A 23,559-nucleotide genomic window follows, 5' to 3' on the forward strand; every position below is an offset into this window, starting at 1 on the left:
GGGTGGGCGGCTTCTGCCATGTGTAGGTAACTGCGTGTTATTGTGGTGGAGGATAGTGTTATGTGTGGTGTGTGAGTTGCAGGAATGTTGGGGACAGCACAAACACCCAGCCCCCGGGCCGTTGGAAATAACCAATTAAGGTTAAAATCCCCGACCCGGCCGGGAATCGAACCTGGGACCCTCTGAACCGAAGGCCAGTACGGTGACCATTCAGCCAACGAGTCGGGCAACGAAGAGGTAATGGCATAGAAAAAGAGGCGGGCATAAGCTATGACGGATGGGAAGGTGTAAGAGTCGTCATAGAATAGTAGGAAAAGGTGAGGGCAGAGGTCGTGGTGGTAGTAGTTCGTTCGTTCGTAATCTGTTTACCCTCCAGGGTCGGTTTTTCCCTCGGACTCAGCGAGAGATCCCACCTCTACCACCTCAATGGCAGTGTCCTGGAGCTTCAGACTCTGGGTCGGGGGATACAACTGGAGAGGATGACCAGTACGTCGCCCAGGCGGCCTCACCTGCTATGCTGAACAGGGGCCTTGTGGTGGGATGGGAAGTTTGGAAGAGGGAAGGAAGCGGCCGTGGCCTTAAGTTAGGTACCATCCCGGCATTTGGCTGGAGGAGAAGTGGGAAACCACGGAAAACCACTACCAGGATGGTTGAGGTGGGAATCGAACCCACCTCTACTCAGTTGACCTCCCGAGGCTGAATGGACCCCCTTCCAGCCCACTTTTCAAATTTCGTGGCAGAGCCGGGAATCGAACCCGGACCTCCTGGAGTGGCAGCTAATCACACTAACCACTACACCACAGAGGCGGACTTTCGGAGGCTTCTGAAACGTACCGGTAATGTTTTAACAAATCGTACATTTCATCAGCAATTTCCCTTTCTGTCCCTCAAACACTAGCCTACAAGTTTCGTAGTCTTCCTCCTTCAGCCTGGTGAGAACCGTTTCTGCAATATTTACTATATTCACAGTGTTCAACACTGTGGTAGACGGCGCACATTTTAACAACGCGCTAGCACCACACAGAACACTAAACAACGTTCAGTCGCCGCTTGCCGAGTGTCTGCATAAAGAATGCAGTACGCGCTTCCCGCTATACTAGCTCGCAACGCAAGAGACATATTTCTTCTTTCACGACGTATTTTAAATTTTTTCAGGAATGCTCCTATTTTAAAAATATGCCTAGAGGCATAAATCATTAAGATGAATAGGCTTTTATGGGAGTAATTAACATACGTTTCTGCCTCAAGGGAAGGTTTATCTGTTAGCTTAAAATGACGATCATCACATTACTTACTCATCATCACGGACGGTTGCTAAAAACAGGTGGCGCCGTGGCTTAGTTGGTTAAAGCGCCTGTCTAGTAAACAGGAGATCGAGGGTTCGAATCCCTCCGGTGCCTTAACATCTACATTTTTATCTTAATCTACAATTTCATTCCAGTTCGAACAGCAATAGATTATTTATTTAATCCGCGTACCCTCCAGCGTTTGATGTGATTAGATTGACTCAGCGAGGGGTCATGCTTCCACCGCCTCAAGGGCAGTGTTCTGGAGCTTGAGATATTCGGTCCGCGGTACAACTGGCAAGAAGGATCAGTACCTCTCCCAAACGATCTCACCTGCTATGCTGAACAAGGTCCATAAGAGGTATCTGTGTGTGTGCGACGTAAAGCAAATAGCAAAAATAAAAATTTCGTACCTTAGTCTTTCTACAAATGTTCTTATTTCTTTATACAGGATTCAATTGATCAAACGCACCATTTGCTTTCCTGATACGACTTTTAATGTCTTCTTCTGCTCCTCCAGTTGTAGTAACCATACTCCCAAGATATATGAAGGAGTCTACTTGTTCTATCTCTTTATTATCTGTACCGGGCGGTACACCTCCACGCCGCTAATTTAAAATGTGCGCCAATTGAAACTCCTCTGCTGGAGGAAGTCTGAACTTTATTGACGGTATTAATTTTCAAGTTTCTCAGAAGATGTCACTACGTGGAAAATTTGGAGTTTTTGAACTGTGTCATTTTCGACGTATTTTTGTTTTGCTTGTAGAAAGAAGTGTGAACTTTCTCTTCTAGAGGACACTACTGAAGATCAACAATAGTGCACCCTAGTGCGGAGTGAAAGAACTGTTTTCTTTTGGAGAAATTTTTATTTCAAAAGTTTGTTTCTTGTTAATTTTCTTTCTGTTATTGTTTAAGTTGGCTGTATACCCCTCTCTTTCCCCTTGTTTTGTATTTAGCCAATCCCGAATTTCTTTTATTAATTTCTGACCAATCGGATGTATCTTCCCCCAACTTGAATATGTTGCTGTATCCTACCCAATAAAGTTTTTGTGGGAGGGTGTTCTCATTCCCCTAACGCCTAGAACTTTCCGCGAGAGGATATAAACTGCTGATTTTAGGGTCTCCGGGCCACTTCTGTTCCATCTTTCAGTGTGTAAAGTACATAGCAGGGGGCGGGAAGCGCTTCTTTCTTCGGCCACAGTCAACAACCAGGTAATGGCCGACTAATTACTTCTTTTCTTGCTTGCTCAGCAGTTTAACTCTCGGGGCGGGTCCGAAGTTTTTCCATTATGTAACCTTCCTTAAAATGTAAAGAAACTTGTATCTATTCTATCTTTTAAACTACATATTGGGATAGAGAGTGCTTAACCCTCTCGAGCTCCCACTCATATTGTTTTGAGGTGAACTTATATTTTTCTCAACCTATTCTTCTTCGACTTAATGTAAATTGTTTCCTTCTTAAGTCACCTCTTTAGTATGGGATTAGCCCTTGTATTAACGGCCTAGTGCCAAGTAGGTTTTAAACAAAGCGTATTAGGAGCGCAAGTTCGCCTCCTCTCAAATTGTTATTTTAGAGGTCAAGTAATTAATCTTTTCTCACTTAATAGACCTCAGTAGGTTGGGTATTTTACCCCTGTGTTTATGTCCAGAGAGGACAACTTGAAGGTGGAGTTTGGTGTGGCCTTTGAGAGACTTAAAGTTGAGAGCGAGGGGCTCTTTCTGGAAAATTAAGTGTTGTATGCCTCGAGGAGGCTTTTCTGTGTAATTTGGAGCAAGTGCTCTGGAACATGAACGGGGTTTTCGGCCCCTCTGGTAAAATTTATTTTGGAGTAAAGTCGGGCTAACTGCTCAAGAATTGTGAATTTGGGGCTCGAAGCCCAAATTCTGTAAATCCTGTAATTGGAACTGTTGTTGCCTTGCTACTCTGTACCTGCCGTAATTGTTATTTCTTAATTTTGAAAAGAAAATATAACCTTGTTAAATTTTAAATTAATTTTACTTTCGTAGCTTGAGACCTGTTCACCACCCCGCACCTTCTTTCACCTCTACCTACCACCAAAACACGGTAACAAGTGGTAGCAGAGCGTGGTTGAATGGGTCTCATTTTAGCCCCTTTTTGACGGCTAAACATTGTTTTGATCCGAACTCTAACCATTTTCTCAGTTGCTGGAATTTTTTGAGTTTTTCAAAATTGTTCTGTCATTATGCCCGGCCCTCGCGATGTTCTCCATCTTAACTATTTGCGCAAGGAGGAGTTGATCTATGAATTGACTATTAGAAATGTGCAATCTGGAGGCACGGTTGCGGTAGACACAAACAAGCTTAGAGAGTCCCTTGATTTGCCCATTTCCATCCCCACCTTGGGAGAGAAAGAAATTGACGACTCTCTTTCCACGATCGTCGAGAATATTACTGGGCTAGCATCGGTAGTTAGTTTTTTTGATGAAAATGATCCTTCTCCTAATCAAATTAAGCGTGTGCAAGCCAGGCTTTTTCATTTCTCAAATAGAGTTAACGATCTGTTGTCTCTAGTTGAATGACGTTCAGAAGAAGGAAGCTAGTACGCTACTTGAAAATATTTCTGAGTTATCTAGCAAGGTCACTCAAATGTTAACTGGGGAAATTCCTCCCAAAATTGATCAACCCACCACGATGAATGCAGGTTCCGAGGAAGAGCCTCCTAAGGGAGAAGTTAATAGGATAACCGTTGCTGCTCAAACTATCTCTGCCCCATTGGACAACGAGTCTGGACGCCGTGCATCGTTGAATAATATACGTTCGGAATTAACTTCCTTGCCACTGAAACCTTTACCTACTATGTCACCCGGGTTCAGCAGTTTGCCTCATCCATTAGCAATGTTGCTCAGAGGTATCTCTAAGTTTTCCGTTAATACCACTAGTGAAGTAATTTCCTTTTTAAGATTTTTAGTTGAATTTCAGGATCATGCCCTTGTGTTTTCTCTTTCTCCATGTCAAATTTTGCAAATTATCTATCCCTATGCAATTGGTATTCTCTCTGATAGAATAGTAAGAGCCATTGCCGAGCAATCATCTATTGAGGATTTCCACGCCCATTTGCTAGCTAACTTCATCCCGGCTAGGGCCAGGTCCTCCCTTATTCAGAAGTACTATTATCGTGTACAGCGTTTGGATGAAAACTTGGCAGACTTTATCCAAGATATTAAATTCTATACTAGGGTGTTTGCTCTTCATTTTCCTGAAGACCAAATTGTACAGGCTATTGTAGAAGGAATTTCACCACCCTATAGGTCATATTTGTGTTTCGCGGCGTGCCCGCAAACTTTCTCCGAACTTGAAGCGTTGGCCGTCTCAGCGGAAGGAGTGAGATACGCCGATTCCTTGCGTGTCGCGAAAGAACCCCCGCCTTCTTTTAGTAATACTCGGCCTCCACCTCGCCGATCAGTCACACCTCGTAAATGTTATGCTTGCGGGTCGCCTGACCATCTTCGCAATAAGTGTCCACTGATCAAGTCTAGCAGGGCAAATAATGGAGCTGGTTCATCACAAGGCTGTTTTAAATGTGGGGCTGTCTCACATATCGCCAAGAATTGCCCAAACTCAAATAGCACCCCCTCCTGCTCAACTTCTGGTGCAAATTCCACCAATGCCAATAATAAAATGTGACTAGCGGCTTCGGCTGAGTCGACTAATTCTGCTTCTCAAGGCTCAGCCCCTGGCAAAAAGGTCGTGAATTCAGGGAACGTTCAATTTGCAAATCCATCTTTCGAATGCCCCAAAGAATGTCTTAGGATTGCGGCGGATACCCCCGCACCGGTTCCTTTTCTTAAGATTGAGTTAAATAACGAGCCTATAACAGCTCTATTAGATTCAGGCAGTGTTTGTTCAATTATTTCGGACCAATGGTATTCAAAATTGAAGTCTGTTTGTAAATTACCTGACTATGGCTCATCTACTGTTCAATATGTTTCGGCTAATTCATCTCCATTAGAAATTTTAGGTTCTGTACAGGTCAAAATTCGTATTTTTAAATCACATGGAAAACCAAACTGTTTGTGGCTAAGCACTTGTCTTGCCCCATCATACTGGGAGCGGACTTCATTTCTCGCACTGGTCTTGTGCTCGATCTTCAGAGTAAGTCGTGCACGTTCAAATTTGCGTCCAATTGTAAAATTCCCTTGCTAAAGTGTAATTCTGTATCATGTTCATCTATTTCGCCTACCAAGGATGAGATGTTATTAGACCTTAGACATCTACCTGAGGAGCAGGCTGATAGTATTCGTAAATTATGTCAGTCATTTCCAGAGGTGTTCTCCGATACTCTTGGTGTTACTGACCTTATTGAATACAAAATTGAGGTCACGGATTCGATTCCCGTCCGTTTTCCACCTTATAGGCTATCGCCACCTAAAATGAAGGCTCTGAAAGAAATCATTGATCAGATGTTGAAGGATGGTATTATTAGGCCCTCTAAGTCGGCGTATTCGTCACCTATTTTTCTAGTCCCGAAACCCCAAGGAGGCTTCAGGCCTGTCATTGATTATAGGGCTCTCAATCGGAAGGTGGTGTTACAATCTGTGCCCCTTCCCGACCTTCATTCTTGTTTTTCATGGTTCCGTAAGGCCAAGTTCTTTACTATCTTGGACTTGAATCAGGCCTATAATCAAATTCCCCTTGCCGAAGAGTCTAAACATCTTACAGCGTTTGCCACGGACTGGAATTTATACGAATACAACCGCGTGCCTTTCGGGCTCCCCACGGGAGCAGCTGTACTCACTAGGCTACTAGATAGGGTCTTCTCCGACATCAAATTTGAGTACTTATATCACTACTTGGATGATGTCGTCGTATTTTCAGAGACTTTTGAAGAACATCTAGATCATCTGCGAGAAGTTCTCGATCGCCTTCGTAAGGCTGGGTTAACTGTCAAGTTGTCCAAGGTTGCCTTTGCTAAGCCCTCTATGTCATTCCTAGGGCATATTGTGTCACCTGATGGTGTAGCAGTCGATCATTCTAGAACACAGGCCATCCGTGATTTTAAACCTCCCAAGGACATTAAAGGTATCGCCAGGTTCATTGGTATGGTGAATTTCTTCAGGAAGTTTATTCCTAACTTCGCTAATAGAGCGGCGCCCTTAAACCTTCTTCGTAGGAAAGGCATCAAATTCGAGTGGGGACCTTCTCAACAAGCCGCTTTTGAAGATCTTAAATTAGCTCTCTGTAATGCCCCTGTACTTGCTATGCCTGATTTCTCAAAGAAATTCATCGTCCAAACCGACGCGTCGTCGTCAGCAGTACCTGCAGTCCTTCTTCAAGAGACTGAACTAGGGAGGCGACCCATCGCCTATGCATCTAGGACTCTATCGGCTCAAGAAGCCAAGTATTCTATCTATGAGCTCGAAGGGTTGGCAGTCTTATTTGCCTTAGAGAAGTTCCGTCTCTATCTGGAACATGTCAAATTCGACCTGGAGACAGATAATCAAGCCTTAAGCTGGGTCTTAGGTAGGCCGCGTCGTACTGGTCGTATAGCCCGTTGGGCCATCCGTATTTCTGCCTTCCAATTCGATGTCCGGCATATCAGAGGTACCGAAAATGTTGTCGCTGATGGACTCAGCCGTATGTTTTCCAACGACGTCGAGACCCACGAACCGGTCGACAGTTCATCACCTCCCGAGTCCATATTATCTGGTGTTAATGCCATCTTAACTGATGCTCCCATGCTCTTTAGGGATATCGAGAAATACCAACGTGAAGATCCGACGCTGGCTCCGATAATGGAAACCCTTTCTTCTGGGGAACATGTTGTCCCTTATGTTCTGAGGAATGGTGTTTTATGTTGCCCATCGAGGCATGATAAGATGATGAAAGTTGTCGTTCCAGCTGTTCTTGTACCTATGATCTTCAAGTATTATCATGAGACCCCATTAGGAGGGCATCTCGGTATCTTTAAAACTCGTGAGAAGATTCGTGCAATGTTCATCTGGAAGGGTATGGACGGTGAAATCCGTGAACTAGTAAAAGCTTGTAAATCTTGTTTGCTCAGTAAACCCACCATGTCCACCAAGGTAGGCCTTTTGTCTTCGCATCAAGCGTCGCGTCCCATGGAACGCCTGTATATCGATTATGTAGGACCCTTCCCCCAGTCAAAGGGAAATGCCAACAAGTTCATCTTTGTATGCGTAGATGGCTTTACTAGATTTTCCTGGTTATTTCCGACTAAGCTGGCTACCGCTCAGTCCACCATTACTTGCCTAAATTCTATTTTTGCTTCTTTTGGTCCGTGCCAATATATTGTATCTGATAATGCTAAGGCTTTTACATCTAATTTATTTCGTAAATTCTGCTTTGACTTGCCCATCTCTCATGTAACTACTTCTGCTTATTACCCTCAACCATCTCTGGCTGAACGGGTTAACCGTAATCTCAGGTCCGCGCTTATTGCCTATCACCATGAAGATCATTCCAGGTGGGACACGTCCCTGCATTGGTTAGCTTTTGCTTTGAATTCGGCGGTTCATGAATCACATAAATTTACTCCAGCTTCTTTGATGTTCAAGTTTGTTCCCAACACCCCGCTCTCTAACCTCTGGTCTCTGAGTGACATTCTACCTGAGACAATAGATCCGGACAACATTAAAGATCTTTGGAAGAAGGCTAAAGCCAATCTTAAAGTGTCTCATGAAAAGGTTAGGGAAAGGTATGATCGTGGACGGAGACCCACCCAGTTGAAGGTAGGTGACCAAGTGATGGTCAAGAATTTTGTTCCCGCGGGCAAGCTTGCCCCCAGATTTCATGGGCCGTGTGTCATTCTCGATTTCCTGACGCCGGTTACGTTATTATTACGTAATCCAGCTACCGAGAGGATATTTAGGGTTCACCTGTCACAGGTGAAACCGGTGTAATTTCTGGGTTAACTTGCTTCATATAATCGTGAAAGGAATATGAAGGTTATATTTTTTTTTTTTGAGTTTTCACCTTTAAGGCATTCTGCCCCTTCTATAATATTTTGTTTCATATGTAAGTTTTTTGTAAACCCCTCCCGCACGGTTAAACTGCCATCCTGTCCTTGCCACGGCCATTACCACGCTCCCGCCTCCTGCTCCACTCTACACAGTGGCTTAAGTAAGGCCATGGATTTCTGCACGCCGCTGGCCCCTCAACCTCTCCACAAAGCCTGTGCCCTCAAAAAATGATGATGGTCCAACAATTCTGCCGCCTAGCTTTAATGTTTCAGTGCCCCCGCAGCCGCGCGGCGCCGTGCTGCGATTGGGTTAGAGGAAGGGCCCCCTCTTCCCCAGCGAGGACCACATGTGCACGGCGAGCCGGAGCTCTCCTCCCGGCCAAGGCTGATGTGCGGCGCACGACCTGCTACTTGCCCGCAGCCTGTATATGTTCACCGCGGGCGCGGCGTGCTGCAACACCACTGCTCCCCTCATAGTGCGGGCGAGCGGTATCTCAGGGTACTTAAGGGGTCCGAGCGGCCTCCTCTGGACGCAAGCTGCAACGGCCGGTCTGGCCATCCAACTTAATCAACATCAACTATATGGACATTCCAGATCAACTTTACTACCTTTTCTTGGGTATTCTACTGCAATATTTGGTGGACTTAGAAAATTTTCCTCAACTTTAAAAACTAAAGTTTTCCTTCTGAATTCAACTATTACAAACATAAAAATTTTACTTCTCCAGTTACAACAAAAATTTTGAAACTGAATCAAACCACATTAAGAAAATCTTATAAATTCTTCGGCAATTAATCTCCATATCTACATCAAAACTTGGACCTTGTTTTCAAACAAATTTCATGTGTCACCCCTGGAGGAACTTTTGGGGGGGGAGGTCTGTACCGGGCGGTACACCTCCACGCCGCTAATTTAAAATGTGCGCCAATTGAAACTCCTCTGCTGGAGGAAGTCTGAACTTTATTGACGGTATTAATTTTCAAGTTTCTCAGAAGATGTCACTACGTGGAAAATTTGGAGTTTTTGAACTGTGTCATTTTCGACGTATTTTTGTTTTGCTTGTAGAAAGAAGTGTGAACTTTCTCCTCTAGAGGACACTACTGAAGAACAACAATAGTGCACCCTAGTGCGGAGTGAAAGAACTGTTTTCTTTTGGAGAAATTTTTATTTCAAAAGTTTGTTTCTTGTTAAATTTCTTTCTGTTATTGTTTAAGTTGGCTGTATACCCCTCTCTTTCCCCTTGTTTTGTATTTAGCCAATCCCGAATTTCTTTTATTAATTTCTGACCAATCGGATGTATCTTCCCCCAACTTGAATATGTTGCTGTATCCTACCCAATAAAGTTTTTGTGGGAGGGTGTTCTCATTCCCCTAACGCCTAGAACTTTCCGCGAGAGGATATAAACTGCTGATTTTAGGGTCTCCGGGCCACTTCTGTTCCACCTTTCAGTGTGTAAAGTACATAGCAGGGGGCGGGAAGCGCCTCTTTCTTCGGCCACAGTCAACAACCAGGTAATGGCCGACTAATTACTTCTTTTCTTGCTTGCTCAGCAGTTTAACTCTCGGGGCGGGTCCGAAGTTTTTCCATTATGTAACCTTCCTTAAAATGTAAAGAAACTTGTATCTATTCTATCTTTTAAACTACATATTGGGATAGAGAGTGCTTAACCCTCTCGAGCTCCCACTCATATTGTTTTGAGGTGAACTTATATTTTTCTCAACCTATTCTTCTTCGACTTAATGTAAATTGTTTCCTTCTTAAGTCACCTCTTTAGTATGGGATTAGCCCTTGTATTAACGGCCTAGTGCCAAGTAGGTTTTAAACAAAGCGTATTAGGAGCGCAAGTTCGCCTCCTCTCAAATTGTTATTTTAGAGGTCAAGTAATTAATCTTTTCTCACTTAATAGACCTCAGTAGGTTGGGTATTTTACCCCTGTGTTTATGTCCAGAGAGGACAACTTGAAGGTGGAGTTTGGTGTGGCCTTTGAGAGGCTTAAAGTTGAGAGCGAGGGGCTCTTTCTGGAAAATTAAGTGTTGTATGCCTCGAGGAGGCTTTTCTGTGTAATTTGGAGCAAGTGCTCTGGAACATGAACGGGGTTTTCGGCCCCTCTGGTAAAATTTATTTTGGAGTAAAGTCGGGCTAATTGCTCAAGAATTGTGAATTTGGAGCTCGAAGCCCAAATCCTGTAAATCCTGTAATTGGAACTGTTGTTGCCTTGCTACTCTGTACCTGCCGTAATTGTTATTTCTTAATTTTGAAAAGAAAATATAACCTTGTTAAATTTTAAATTAATTTTACTTTCGTAGCTTGAGACCTGTTCACCACCCCGCACCTTCTTTCACCTCTACCTACCACCAAAACACGGTAACATTATCTATAGACAATTTATCATCAATCTTGGAATTGACCCTCATCTCCTTGGTCTTATTAATATTATTCTAAGTCCAGCACCCTCTGTCTCCTCCTTCAACCGCTTAATCTTCTCTTCCATATCTCTGAACCGTTGAGCCAGTAGGCAGATGTCATCTGCATAAACAAGGTCTTCTAACCTTTCTTGTAAGCCCCCCTGGATCCCCCATTTCCGACCTCGACACACTCTTCTCAGCACGCTATCTAACACAAGTAGGCAAAGGGTCGGACAAAGAATACAGGCCTGCCGAACTCTCGAGGTCACATCCATTGGCTCAGTAAGATCTCCATATGCAGAACCTGACATTTATAACCCTGAATGCATGGTTAGCACGTAATAGTGTTTACAGTTCCTTGCGTGCTTTCATATTCGTGTCGGTTAGTGGATTTGTTGCAGTATTGTATGTGAAGGAGTGATAATATATTGCCAAATGTTTTCAGTGAATAAAAACTTTTCCAGCGGTTAAATTAATAATAATAATGTTATTTGCTTTACGTCCCACTGACTACTTTTTAAGGTCTTCAGAGACGCCGAGGTGCCGGAATTTAGTCCCGCAGGAGTTCTTTTACGTGCCAGTAAATCTACCGACAGGGGGCTGTCGTATTTGAGCACCTTCAAATACCACCGGACTGAGCCAGGATCGAACCTGCCAAGTTGGGGTTAGAAGGCCAGCGCCTTAACCGTCTGAGCCACTCAGCCCGGCAGCGGTTAAATTGATGGGAAATATTGCAGGAGAGTTAAGTTAGGCCTTACTTGCGGTGTGGAAAATTATTCAAGTATGGTGAACCCTTGTGCAGATCGCTGTCAGAAGGGATCTGGTATGTCTTCACATAAGTGAGTGGAAATTGAATTGTTATGAAATTACCATAATCTTGAATTAAGCAGGTTATAAGACGGTGGATTCAGAGAATATGTAGACTTGGAATTTTGAATGTGTAAGCTTCTTATTCTTGGCCTTTTTTCAATTTATTGAGGGATAATTCTTAAGACATAAACAGCTATTCTGAAAGAAAAAAAAACATGCAAATGTTTCTTACAGACCGTGTACCGGTGTTAATAATTAGAAAAACATGGGCCTAGAATCCGGAAAATATGGTTGATTAAGCTTGATAAAACCTATATTCAGCGGATGAGGAATTTGGATCCCAACGGTGAAGAAGGTGGAACAACTATCTGTGAAATATAAATCCACACATGTCTGATCCCGCATTGGGCGGTGTTGTGGTCAGCGTCTGTATCCAGGTCAAGGTCGGCTGTTTAAGCATGCTCCAGGTCTTACCAATCTGGTTCTAAATTTTGTGGGACCTACGGGTTCCACTATCATGTGAAATGATTCACACAATCTACCATGATGGTAAAACGCACATCAGAAACTACCCCAGCCGGTAAAATCCGGGGCCAGTTAGAGTCTGGTCTAAACAGCGCATTGGATTCTAGGGTCCCTGCATCATCATGTTGGGATCAGTCGGAGGATCCCTCACCCCGCAAGATCAGGACCAAGAAAAAACACGTCTTTGGTACAATGAATGTCAATACCCTCGTAAGAGTCGGTAAACAGACGGAACTTATCAAAGAACTGGGGAGATATCAGATCAAACTACTCGCTATACAGGAAACAAGATTCCCATCAAATGAAGTATCTATGATGGGCAAGTACAAGATAATAAAGGGATAACCAGCGATCAGGGAATATAAAGTGAGTAATTAAAAGAAAATCACCTTCAAATCTAGGAACAGCATATGTTGTCCACAGTTCAATTATACGAAGATTGGAACTTAAATAGTGGCAACTATTTATTTACAAGAGATACAAAAGACTTACATGTTATCAATATTTACCGTCCTTCAACGAAGTCACCAGCGTTGTGTATAACACATTGCCAGCGATGTGGAAGTCGTAGTACACCTTTGGCAGAGCCTGTTCTGTTGATGGTGCGAATGGAGCGGTCTACTGCTTGTCGAATCTCTGCAACAGTTCTGAAGCGAATGCTCACGAATCGTCTGGTTTCCATCACTATCCAGTAACGTGGCAAGAGCATGCACTTCTTCTTCACTCGTAGGACGACCTGCCCGATGAATGTCCGCCACACTTTGCCGACCATCGTTGAAGGCTTTTACCAAACGCGCCACTGTTCTGTAAGGCAATGCAGATTCCCCGCCAGCCTCTTGAAGACCTTGATGACACTGTCGTGTTGTTCGACCTCTGGCACATTCATTCTTGATCCAACTCCGTTGTTCCTGTCTGGAAAACATAGTGACAACGTTACGTTAGACCGCTAGCTCACATGTGACTGTGTTTCTCTCGCTTGTGCGCGCGCAGGTGATGTGGGTAGGGCGAGTCCATTTGCTCTGAGGTAAGGTCGGTATGTAACCAACGTGTGCTATCAGCGACATTATTAGATTCCGTTGCATAGCGTCTCCACAGCAGTGTTACCACTGTTTAAGTTCCAACCCTCATAGATGCAATCATTGATTTTCGATCACCTTAACCCTGAAGAGCGGAAACAAATCATATGCAATCTTCCATGGGCATCCACCTATTAATGACAACAAGAAAAATCGAGATGAAGTCGAAGAATTCTGGTCTCTCCTGCAAAAAGAGTTTTTGGAAACTCCGAAACATATGATTAAAATATTAATCGGTGATCTTAATGCTCAAGTTGGCAAGGAAAGAAAATACAGGAAAATAGTTGGCAGTTATCCTGGGCATATAAGAACTAATAGAAATGGGGAGTCCGCCTCTGTGGTGTAGTGGTTAGTGCGATTAGCTGCCACCCCCGGAGGCCTGGGTTCGATTCCCGCTCTGCCACGAAATTTGAAAAGTGGTACGAGGGCTAGAACGGGGTCCACTCAGCCTCTGGAGGTCAACTGAGTAGAGGTGGGTTCGATTCCCACCTCAACCATCCTGGAAGTGGTTTTACGTGGTTTCCCACTTCTCCTCCAGGCAAATACCGGGATGGTACCTAACTTAAGGCCACGGCCGCTTCCTTCCCTCTTCCTTGTCTATCCCTTCCAATCTTCCCATCCCCCCGCCAGCCCCCTGTTCAGCATAGCAGGTGAGGCTGCCTGGGCGAGGTACTGGTCATCTTCCCCAGTTGTATCTCCCGATCCGGAGTCTGAAACTCCAGGACACTGCCCTTGAGATGGTGGAGGTGGGATCCCTCGCTGAGTCCGAGGGAAAAACCGACCCTGGAGGGTAAACAGATTAAGAATAAGAAGAAATGGGGAAAGGCTTATTGAAGTGCGTGAAGCATTCAACCTCAAGTTAATATCCACCCAATTCAAGAAAGAAAGGAAGAAATTAATGACATGGCGTTCACTGTTAGGGGACTTCCAAATAGACCAAGTGCCCACATCGAACCCGGCAGAGATTTTGAACGTTAAAGTACAAAAAGTTGCAAACATAGATTCTGACCAATATCTCGTTAGAGTCAAGATAAGGTTTATTCCAAAATCCTTCAAGAGACCTTCACCCAAAATCAAGAAATATCGAACCGATGAACTCAAGATCACAAATATGAAGAAAGAAGAAATATGAAGAAGAAATATGAAAAAAGAATATGAAGATAAAGTTGGAATTCAAGAGCACAATTTGGGGCCTATATTCATTTATAGGAAGGGGAGTTAGGGATTGGAATAACTTACCAAGGGAGATGTTCAATAAAATTCCAATTTCTTTGAAATCGTTTAAGAAAAGGCTAGGAAAACAACAGATAGGGAATCTGAATCTGCCACCTGGGCGACTGCCCTAAATGCAAATCAGTATTGATTGATTGATTGATTGATTGATTGATTGATTGATTGATTGATTGATTGATTGATTGATTGATTGATTGATTGATTGATTGATTGATTGATTGATTGATTGATTGATTGATTGATTGATTGATTGATTGATTGATTGATTATAAACCAAGCGATTCAATAATAATATAGGAGAATTTATTGGACTCCAACCTATTCAATACATTACAGGATGTTAACATTTTTAGTTAAACATCGTTAAAATGGAGACATGTTTCGCCCCACATCCTGTAATGTATTGAATAGGTTGGAGTCCAATAAATTCTCTTATATTATTATTGAGATTCTTTCAATACGAAAAATAAAATGATCTTCATTACTTGTAACCAAGAGATTGTCGAGAACTATCAACGATTGCTTGAGGTCTTGGAATCTTCGAACTGGGATGAAATGGCAAGGAGGATTCAAGAAGCAGCTGAAAAGACAATAATGATCGCCAAAAAGAAGAATCATCCATGGTGGAATGACGATTGTCAAGTAGCCTTACGGGAAAGGTCTAAAGCGTGGAATAACTTGTGTACTAATCACAGGAATTTCGAAGACTTCAAGGAACAACGGAAACACACAGCAAAAATTCTTTGGAGTACGAAAAGAAAGTACGAGAAAGAACAGCTGCACAACATAGAAGAAGATTTCAAGAGAAACAACACAAGAAATTTCTATAGAATGTTTAAAAAACAAAATTAAAAAATTATCTTCTTGTAATCTGTGTTTCAAAAGTTAACAAGGGAAACTCATTATTGATGACAAGAAGAATTGCGAGTATCTGGCCAGCTATTTCCAGAATCATCTGAACTGTGAACCTCCTGAAGATGGATTGCTGTTTGGAGAGCCTCAATTCAAGATGAAGGATTCATTACCACCAAATAAGGAAGAAATTACGGACATCATTAAACAACTAAAAAACAACAAAGCTCCTGATAAAGATTCAGTTACTATTTATTTTTATTTTCGTGTGGCTATTTCTAGCCGAGTGCAGCCCTTGTAAGGCAGACCCTCCGATGAGCGTGGGCGGCATCTGCCAGTTGTAGATAACTGCATGTTATTGTGGTGGAGGATAGTGTTATGTGTGGTCTGTGAGTTGCAGGGATGTTGGGGACAGCACAAACACCCAGCCCCCGGGCCATTGGAATTAACCAATGAAGGTTAAAATCCCCGACCCGGCCGGGAATCGAACCCGGGACCCTCTGAACCGAAGGCCAGTACGGTGACCATCCAGCCAACGAGTCGGACATTCAGTTACTGGAGAGTTATTCAAAGTTGCAGGTGAAAATATAGTGAAAAAACTAGAGAAATTATTCGCTTTTATTTGGGAAAAATAATAAATACCGAGTGATTGGAAGAATGCACTAACGTCAACAACTACAGAGGTATCTCCCGTCTTTCTACAGCATACAAAACCCTATCCAAAGCATTGCAGCGGAGGCTTGAAACACATCTAGATAAACAAATTGGTGAATACCAGGCCGGGTTCAGGAAAGGGCGTTCATGTGCTGAGCAGATTTATATTCTAAAATCACATAAAAATACGATCAATGAGAAATAAGAATAGGACAATCATAACCTTCGTTGATTTCAAAAAGACAAATGATTCCATAGATCGTGGAGTGCTCAAGGACGTTCTAAAAGAGTTTGGAGTGGATGAGAAATCCCTGGCCATAATTCGACAATCCCTTACAAACACCCTTTCTCAAGTCAAATTTATGGGCGAACTCTCAAATCCGTTTGATATAAAAATGGTTTTGAGGCAAGGAGACAGCCTTTCTGCACTACCCTTTAATTGCATTTTAGGAAAACTTATTAGGGAATGGAGGTTGAGAATGACTGAAAATGGAATGAAAAATGGGGTAAAGATAGGTTGTGGAAAAATTGCGATGATGTTGGACTGCCTTGCCTTCGCAGGCGACGTCGTTCTTATTACAGACAACCGTCAAACAGCCAGGAAACAAGTTGAAAAACTACAAAATGTTGCAGTCAAAACAGGGTTAAGAATCTCCTTCGAAAGTACAGTATTCATGGATTCTGTAAAAAAAAAAAAAAAACAAAAAAAAAACAAAAAAAAAAAAAAAAACAGGCGACACGGACAGACTTGTTACACTGTATGGGGATGTCGTCCAGCGTGTGAAAAAACTTAAATACTTGGAAGAAATACTCACCCCCAATGGAGATGAAAAGGAGGGATTAAAGGAGAGGATGAGAAGGATGGAGTTGCATTCAGACTATATCATGACACCTATAAGTCCAAGTACCTCTCAATTCAGGCCAAGTTAAAACATTACTGCACAGTGGTTAGAGCGGAGTGCCTTTATGGAGCAGAAACCTTGACGAGGATGGCTGACCCAGTCCTTGTAAAAAGAGAAAGAAGATTCTTACGAAAAATCTTAGGCCCAAGAAAGTCGACGAGTGACCCAAACACATTCCGGTTAAGATCGAATTTCGAGCTCTAAAAGAAAGTAGAAAGAATCACTACTGTGATGAGGAAAAGGAGACTGACGTTTTATGGGCATATCAAAAGAATGAACCCTGAGAGATTGGCCAGCAGGATACTTCTTCTGCAGGAAAAGTGGAAAAAACAACCGGGATGGCTAACACAGGTGCACACTGACTTGGCAGAAATAGGTAACAAGGAGGAGGATATAAAAGAAAGGATATCATTTAGGAAGAAGGTTGCGGGAATGAAAGATGCGTCTGAAGAGCGAAGCCACGGAACATCTCGCTGGAAGAGCGAGCAAGAAGAAGTCAAAGACTCAAGAATTCTTGGCGAGAGTGTAAAGAGAAGGTTATCAGTCTGCGTGACAGAATGAAGATCGTGTAAACGTGGCCCACAGACGAACTTATCGATAAATAATGATAATAAAACCTGTCTAGTTTAGGGCAATGTATTGCTTGAAAAATTATTACAAATCTAAAAATTCTTTATAAGTACGGTAGGTTTTTATTTCTCATTAATCACATCTGTCTCATAGTAAAAGGGTGTATTCTGCCCGAAGGCAGGTTTGAACCTCCGCAGAGGTGTTCCTGAGCCGGAGTTTACGTGCGGTAGGGTGGCCAGTTCCTTTCCGCTCCTCCGTCCCCTTACCCCCCACCAACAGCGCGTGGCAACCCACCCAACTCCTGACCACGCCCAATGTTGCTTAACTTCGGAATCCTCACGGGATCCGGTGTTTCAACACGGCTACGGCCCTTGGCTCATAGCAAAAGAATGGTTAAAAAAACTATTCCGAAAATGTTTACTAGACCCAAGTCTATTAAATGATCATTAGAGGCATCTGAACTACGCTGTCTTTTTAAGGTTAACAATTTCATATACCGATTTATGATATTTTTTTATTTTCGGGGACCATTATCTTAATTTAAAACATGTTACGGGAGATTAATCAATAAAATCTCAGTTTTTATGTGACAACCGTAGTTGGTGTAGGCTGTGTCTTTCACTATCAATTAGGCCTACTTGGGAACAGCTAAGTTTCCCTGAGGCCTTAATGAGATATTGTCGTGCATTTACCGAGAAACAGTGTGAAAGAACAGGGATTTCACACTTCACATTCCACCTTCACCAGACCTCGGATTTCTTCCATGTATATAAATTCCTCCTCCTCTGCGAACCATGTGACCTTCCCGCGGTGGGGAGGCTTGCGTGTCCCAATGATGCAGATAGCCGAGCCGCAGGTGCAACCATATCGGATGGGTATCTGTTGAGAGAACAGACTAACGAATGGTTCATCGAAAGGGGGGTAGCAACCTTTCGGTAGTTGCAAGGGCGGCAGTCTAGATGATTGACTGATACGGCCTTGTAATAATACTCAACGTGGCTTAGCTGTGTTGATACTGCTACACGGCTGAAAGCAACGGGAAACTACAGCCGTAACTACCTCCCGAGGACATGCAGCTCTCTCTGTATGAATGATGTACTGATGATGGATTCCTCCCGGGTAAAATATTCCGGAGGTAAACTAGTCCCCCATTCGGATCTCCGGGTGGGGACTACACGAGAGGGGGCGATCATCAGGAAGATGGATATTGACATTCTGCGAGTCGGAGCATGGAATGTTAGAAGTTTGAATCGTTGTGGTAGGTTAGAGAATCTGAAAAGGGAGATGGATAGGCTAAAGTTAAATGTAGCTGATATAAGTGAAGTACGTTGGTAGGAAGAACAAGATTTTTGGTCAGGCGACTACCGAATTATCAACACAAAATCAAACAGGGGAAATGCAGGAGTTGGTTTAATAATGAATAATAAAATAGGGCAGCGGGTAAGCTACTACGACCAGCATAGTGAAAGAATTATTGTCGTCAAGATAGACACCAAACCAATGCCCACCACAATAGTGCAGGTCTATATGCCTACTAGTTTAGCGGATGATGAAGAAATCGAAAGAATATATGAGGGAAGGAAGCGGCCGTGGCCTTACGTTGGGTACCATCCCGGGATTTCCCTGGAGGAGAAGACGGAAACCACGGAAAACCACTTCCAGGATGGCTGAGGTAAGAATCGAACCCACCTCTAATCATTTGACCTCCCGACGCTGAGTGGACCCCGTTCCAGCCCTCGTACCACTGGGAATTGAACCCGGGCCTCTGGGTATGGTAGCTAATCACACTAACCACTACACCACTGAGGCGGACCAGAGTGAGTACTCCAGTGTGTATTTCAGTCCCGTGTCAGCCCTTGCTCTACCTTCGATTGTCGTAGAGATCAAAGATTGAGTGTATGTTAGAGTACCACCCAACACGTGCGATCAACTCTCGGGGATGTAGCTCAGTGGCAGAGCGCCCGCTTAGCATGCGGAAAGATCTGGGTTCAAATCACAGCTTCTCCACCATTTTTTTGAAGAACACTGAACTGGGAAACCGCAGAGGATGGTTGAAGTGTGAATCGGACCCGCTCTACTCAGTTGACCTCCCAAGCCTGAGTGGACACCGTTCCAGTCCTTGTACACATTTCTAATTTTCTGACAGTGCCGGGGAACCGAACCAGGGCTTCCGGATGGCAGCTGATCACACTAACCACTACACCACAGTGGCGGATACGTCCGTTATTATTAAGTTTTAATTGACCATTCTATCGTATTTCATTGAAATCCGTCTGATGAGATTAGCACGGGCCGATGCTTGGCTTGAATGCCGCGAGCTGATGACGACCTCCATTTATTAAGATCGTTCGCACCGGGCGAGTTGGCCGTGCGTGTAGAGGCGCGCGGCTGTGAGCTTGCATCCGGGAGATAGTAGGTTCGAATCCCACTATCGGCAGCCCTGAAAATGGTTTTCCGTGGTTTCCCATTTTCACACCAGGCAAATGCTGGGGCTGTACCTTAATTAAGGCCACGGCCGCTTCCTTCCAACTCCTAGGCCTTTCCTATCCCATCGTCGCCATAAGACCTATCTGTGTCGGTGCGACGTAAAGCCCATAGCAAAAAAAAAGATCGTTCGCTCCGTTCCGTCCGTTGTGTGCGATGTGATTTAATAAACACTTAACTTACAGCGACGATCACCACATTCGGTCGGACATCCCGTGACACACCAGACAGTTACAACTAACCGGCGCCGTGGCTTAGATGGCTAAAGCGCCTGTCTAGTAAACAGGAGATCGAGGGTTCGAATCCCTCCGGTACCTCTGCGGATACGTTTTAATGTTAATATCCAGCTTCACTTTAGTTAAACTACACTGTATGAATGGTAGTAGTCCACTCCGACCTACTGTAAATAGATAGCGGGAAATGGGGCTTCCTGGCCGAGGCGGTAAATGCGTGCTCGGTTAGCCCGTAAGTACGAGGGTTCGATTCCCCGTCAGGAAGTCGAAAAATTTAAGAAACGAGATTTCTACTTCCAGAGGTGCATAAGGTCCTGAGGTTCACTCAGCCTATACATAAATGAGTACCAGAATAATTCCTGGGGGCAAAGGCGTCCGGGTGTTGAGATAACCACTATACACCATCAAGTGCCGAGGTTACGGTCCACCCCTTCATGGGCCTTCATGGCCTGTACTGAGATAACTTTCTTTTGTTTTCCTCTGCCAGGAAAATTGATAAGTGGTACGAGGGCTGGAACACTGATTCTTTCTTCTTAATCGGTTTACCCTCCAGGGTTGGTTTTTCCCTCGGACTTACCGAGGGATCCCACCTCTACCGCCTCAGAGGCAGTGCCCCGGTGCGTTACATATAGGGTCGGGGAATCAACTGGAGGGAAGGACCAATAGTTGCCCAGGCGGCCTCATATACTATGCTGAAAAGGGGCCTTACGGGAGAGGGGTGAGGAGGATGATGGGAAGTGATAGACAAGAAAAAGGAAAGTAAGTATCCGTGGCCTTAAATTAGGTACCACACCGGCCTTTGTTTGGAGGAGAAGCAGGAAAACCACTTCGAGGTTGGCTGAGTTGGGAATCGAACACCCCGCTACGATCACCATATTGAGTCGGAAATCGCGTGACACACCAGACAGTTACAATTAACCGGCGCCGTGGCTTAGATGGTTAAAGCGCCTGTTCTAGTAAACAGGAGATCGGGGGTGCGAATCTTTCCGGTGCTTCTGCGGATACGTTTTAATGTTAATTTCCAGTTTCACTATAGTTAAACTACACTGTACGAATGGTAGTAGTCCACTCCGACCAACTGTAAATAGACAGCGACAATGGGGCTGCCTGCCGAGGCGGTAAATGCGTGCTCGGTTCGCGCGGAAGTACGTGGGTTCGATTCCCCGTCAGGAAGTCGAAAAATTTAAGAAACGAGAATTCAACTACCAGACGCGCATATGGTCCTGAGGTTCACTCAGCCTACAACATAAATGAGTACCAGCATAATTCCTGGGGGCAAAGGCGTCCGGGCGTTGGGATTGTACCGGGAGGTACACCTCAACGCCGCGCATTCAAAATTAGCGCCTAAATGAACTCCTCTATTGGTAAAACAGTGAAACTGGAACTAAACCAATTTGGAACTTTAATCAGAAGGTGTCACCACTAAAATATTGAGTAATTTTGTTATTGTGAAGTTTGCTAAATTGACTGAATTTCTCCTAGTTTTGTTTGCCATTCATCAAGAGGTTTGTTCATTTTCCCACAGATGACACTACCAAAAAACTATGATAATGCACCCTGGTGCAAAATGAAAGAAGTTATAATTTAAAGTTTTTTTTTTATTTCTAGGGTTTTGTTACTGATTGATGTTCATTTATTTTTGGGTTGGCAATATTTCCTTGTCCTTTCCGTAAGTTTTGAATCTAGCCAACCTCTAATTTCTGTAATTAATTTTCTACCTATCACAGGTTTTCTTGTTCGATTTTGAGTATTACTTTTGAATTTAACCAATAAAATTAAGAGGGTTTGGCTAGTATAGTCTTGAATGAAATCGAACCTTCCCTGAGGGTTTATAAACTGCGGGTTTTCACGTTTCTTAGTCAATTGATCACCATCTTTCTGAGTGTGTGTGTTAAGCAGGAGGCGGGCGGCCTGTTTTTCGTCGGCAGCTAGAACATCTACAAGGTAATGGTCATATAAATGTATTCTTTCTTGCTACCTCCGCAGTTTAATCCGAGGGAGAGGTTCGAATCATTAACTATGTAACCAACTTTTCTAAAATGTAAATCACATTTCGGCTAATGTAAAAAAATCGTAAACTCTTTATGTGTAAATCAGGGATAGAGAGGGAATTAGACTCTCGAGCTCCCCTTCATCTTGGATTGAGGTGACTACGTTTTGTAACTTTTTCTTCCGTAAGGTGTTAAAAAGTAATTTGTATACGAGTCACCTCAGTAGTTTTGAAATAGCCCCTGTTTCATCGGCCTAGAGCCGTATAGGTTTCTAAGTTTTCATTATCTTGGAGCGCAGTTCGCCTCCATTCATTTTGTGTCTGGGTCAGTTATTTAACCTCTTCCTTTCATGAATGCCCCGTAGGTTGGGTATTAAATACCCCTGTATAAATCATTTTCAAATTGTAAATTGTGCCTTGAGAGGATAGTAATTGTAAGTTTATGTTGCCTTGAGTAGGCTTGGAGACCTGAGAGCCTGTTTGCTCATTTTCAAGGTTTGTAATTGTAAAGTGTGCCTCTGGGAGGCTTGATATTATGATTTAGGGAGCAACTGCTCTGGAATTAGGGGATTTCTGCCCTTAACTAAAGAATTGTTTCTCCATTTGTAAACTTGTAAAACTAGGAGCTTATAAAGCCTAAAGTGTTAAGGTCCTAATATTGGATTTCTCCTAATCGGGTTTCAAGACTGGCATTGTACCTGATTGTTATTTTTCCCTTGTGGAAATTTGTTTAGTTTGTTTTTTTATAATGAAAGATATATAACCTTTGTTAAAGTATTAATTCAATTCTTGACATTGTAGTTAGACCCATTCAAGCTCGCCCCTTTGTTCACCTCTGCGTTCCACAGATACCCCGCAACAAGTGGTAGCAGAGCGTGGTTGAATGGATCTCAATTAAGCCCTTTTTGACGGCTGAACATAGGATTCGATCCGAACTCTAAGAATTTTCTCAGTCGCTGGAATTTTTTTCCTTCTCCTAAATTTGTAAATTTCCTGTCACCATGTCTTGTCCTCGTTAAGTGCTCCATCCCGGGTACTTGCGTAAGGAGGAACTAATTTATGAATTACTTATTAGGAGTGTTCAATCTGGAGGCACGGTTGCGGCAGATACCACCAAACTGAAAGAGTCATTAGTATTATCAATTTGTATCCCAGCTTTAGGGGAGAAGGAAATTGCTGAGGTTTTCTCCACTATCACTGACAATACCACAAAACTAGCATCGGTAGTAAGTTTTTTGAAGTAAGTGATCCATCTCCTAATCAACTTAAAAGAGTGCAGGCAAGATTGTACCATTTTTATAACAGGGTTAGCGATCAATTGTCTCTAAAGTTAAAGGAAGATAATGCTAAGGAGGGTAGTAATTTAGTTGACAATCTACCCAAAATGTCAAATAGATTCAATCAATTGTTGACTGGGGCAGCTGCTCCCAAAACCGACCAAGTACCTGTGATAAACATTGTGAGTGAGGAGAATTCTTCCAAGGGTGTAGAAAGTAGAAAATCGGTGGCAACTCAACAAACTTCTGCCCATTAGAAAACGAGTCTGAACGTCATACACCAATTTCACATTTCTTCTTAAATAATGCTGTGTCGGAAGC

At 43.4% G+C, this 23,559-nt stretch overlaps 3 non-coding genes across 3 annotated transcripts; all 3 read left to right on the forward strand.

The window, feature by feature from the left end:
• Positions 1-1,326: 1,326 nt before the first annotated feature.
• Positions 1,327-1,400, forward strand: TRNAT-AGU (transfer RNA threonine (anticodon AGU)). Its single transcript has one exon. It is a non-coding gene; the product is annotated as a tRNA-Thr (tRNA).
• A 17,789-nt stretch (positions 1,401-19,189) lies between these two features.
• TRNAA-AGC (transfer RNA alanine (anticodon AGC)) lies at positions 19,190-19,261 on the forward strand. Its single transcript has one exon. It is a non-coding gene; the product is annotated as a tRNA-Ala (tRNA).
• Positions 19,262-19,981: 720 nt separating this feature from the next.
• Positions 19,982-20,055, forward strand: TRNAT-AGU (transfer RNA threonine (anticodon AGU)). Its single transcript has one exon. It is a non-coding gene; the product is annotated as a tRNA-Thr (tRNA).
• The last annotated feature ends 3,504 nt before the right edge of the window (positions 20,056-23,559 follow it).

Source organism: Anabrus simplex, chromosome 3 (assembly GCF_040414725.1).
Source record: "Anabrus simplex isolate iqAnaSimp1 chromosome 3, ASM4041472v1, whole genome shotgun sequence".
In the NCBI taxonomy this organism is placed as follows: Eukaryota; Metazoa; Arthropoda; class Insecta; order Orthoptera; family Tettigoniidae; genus Anabrus; species Anabrus simplex.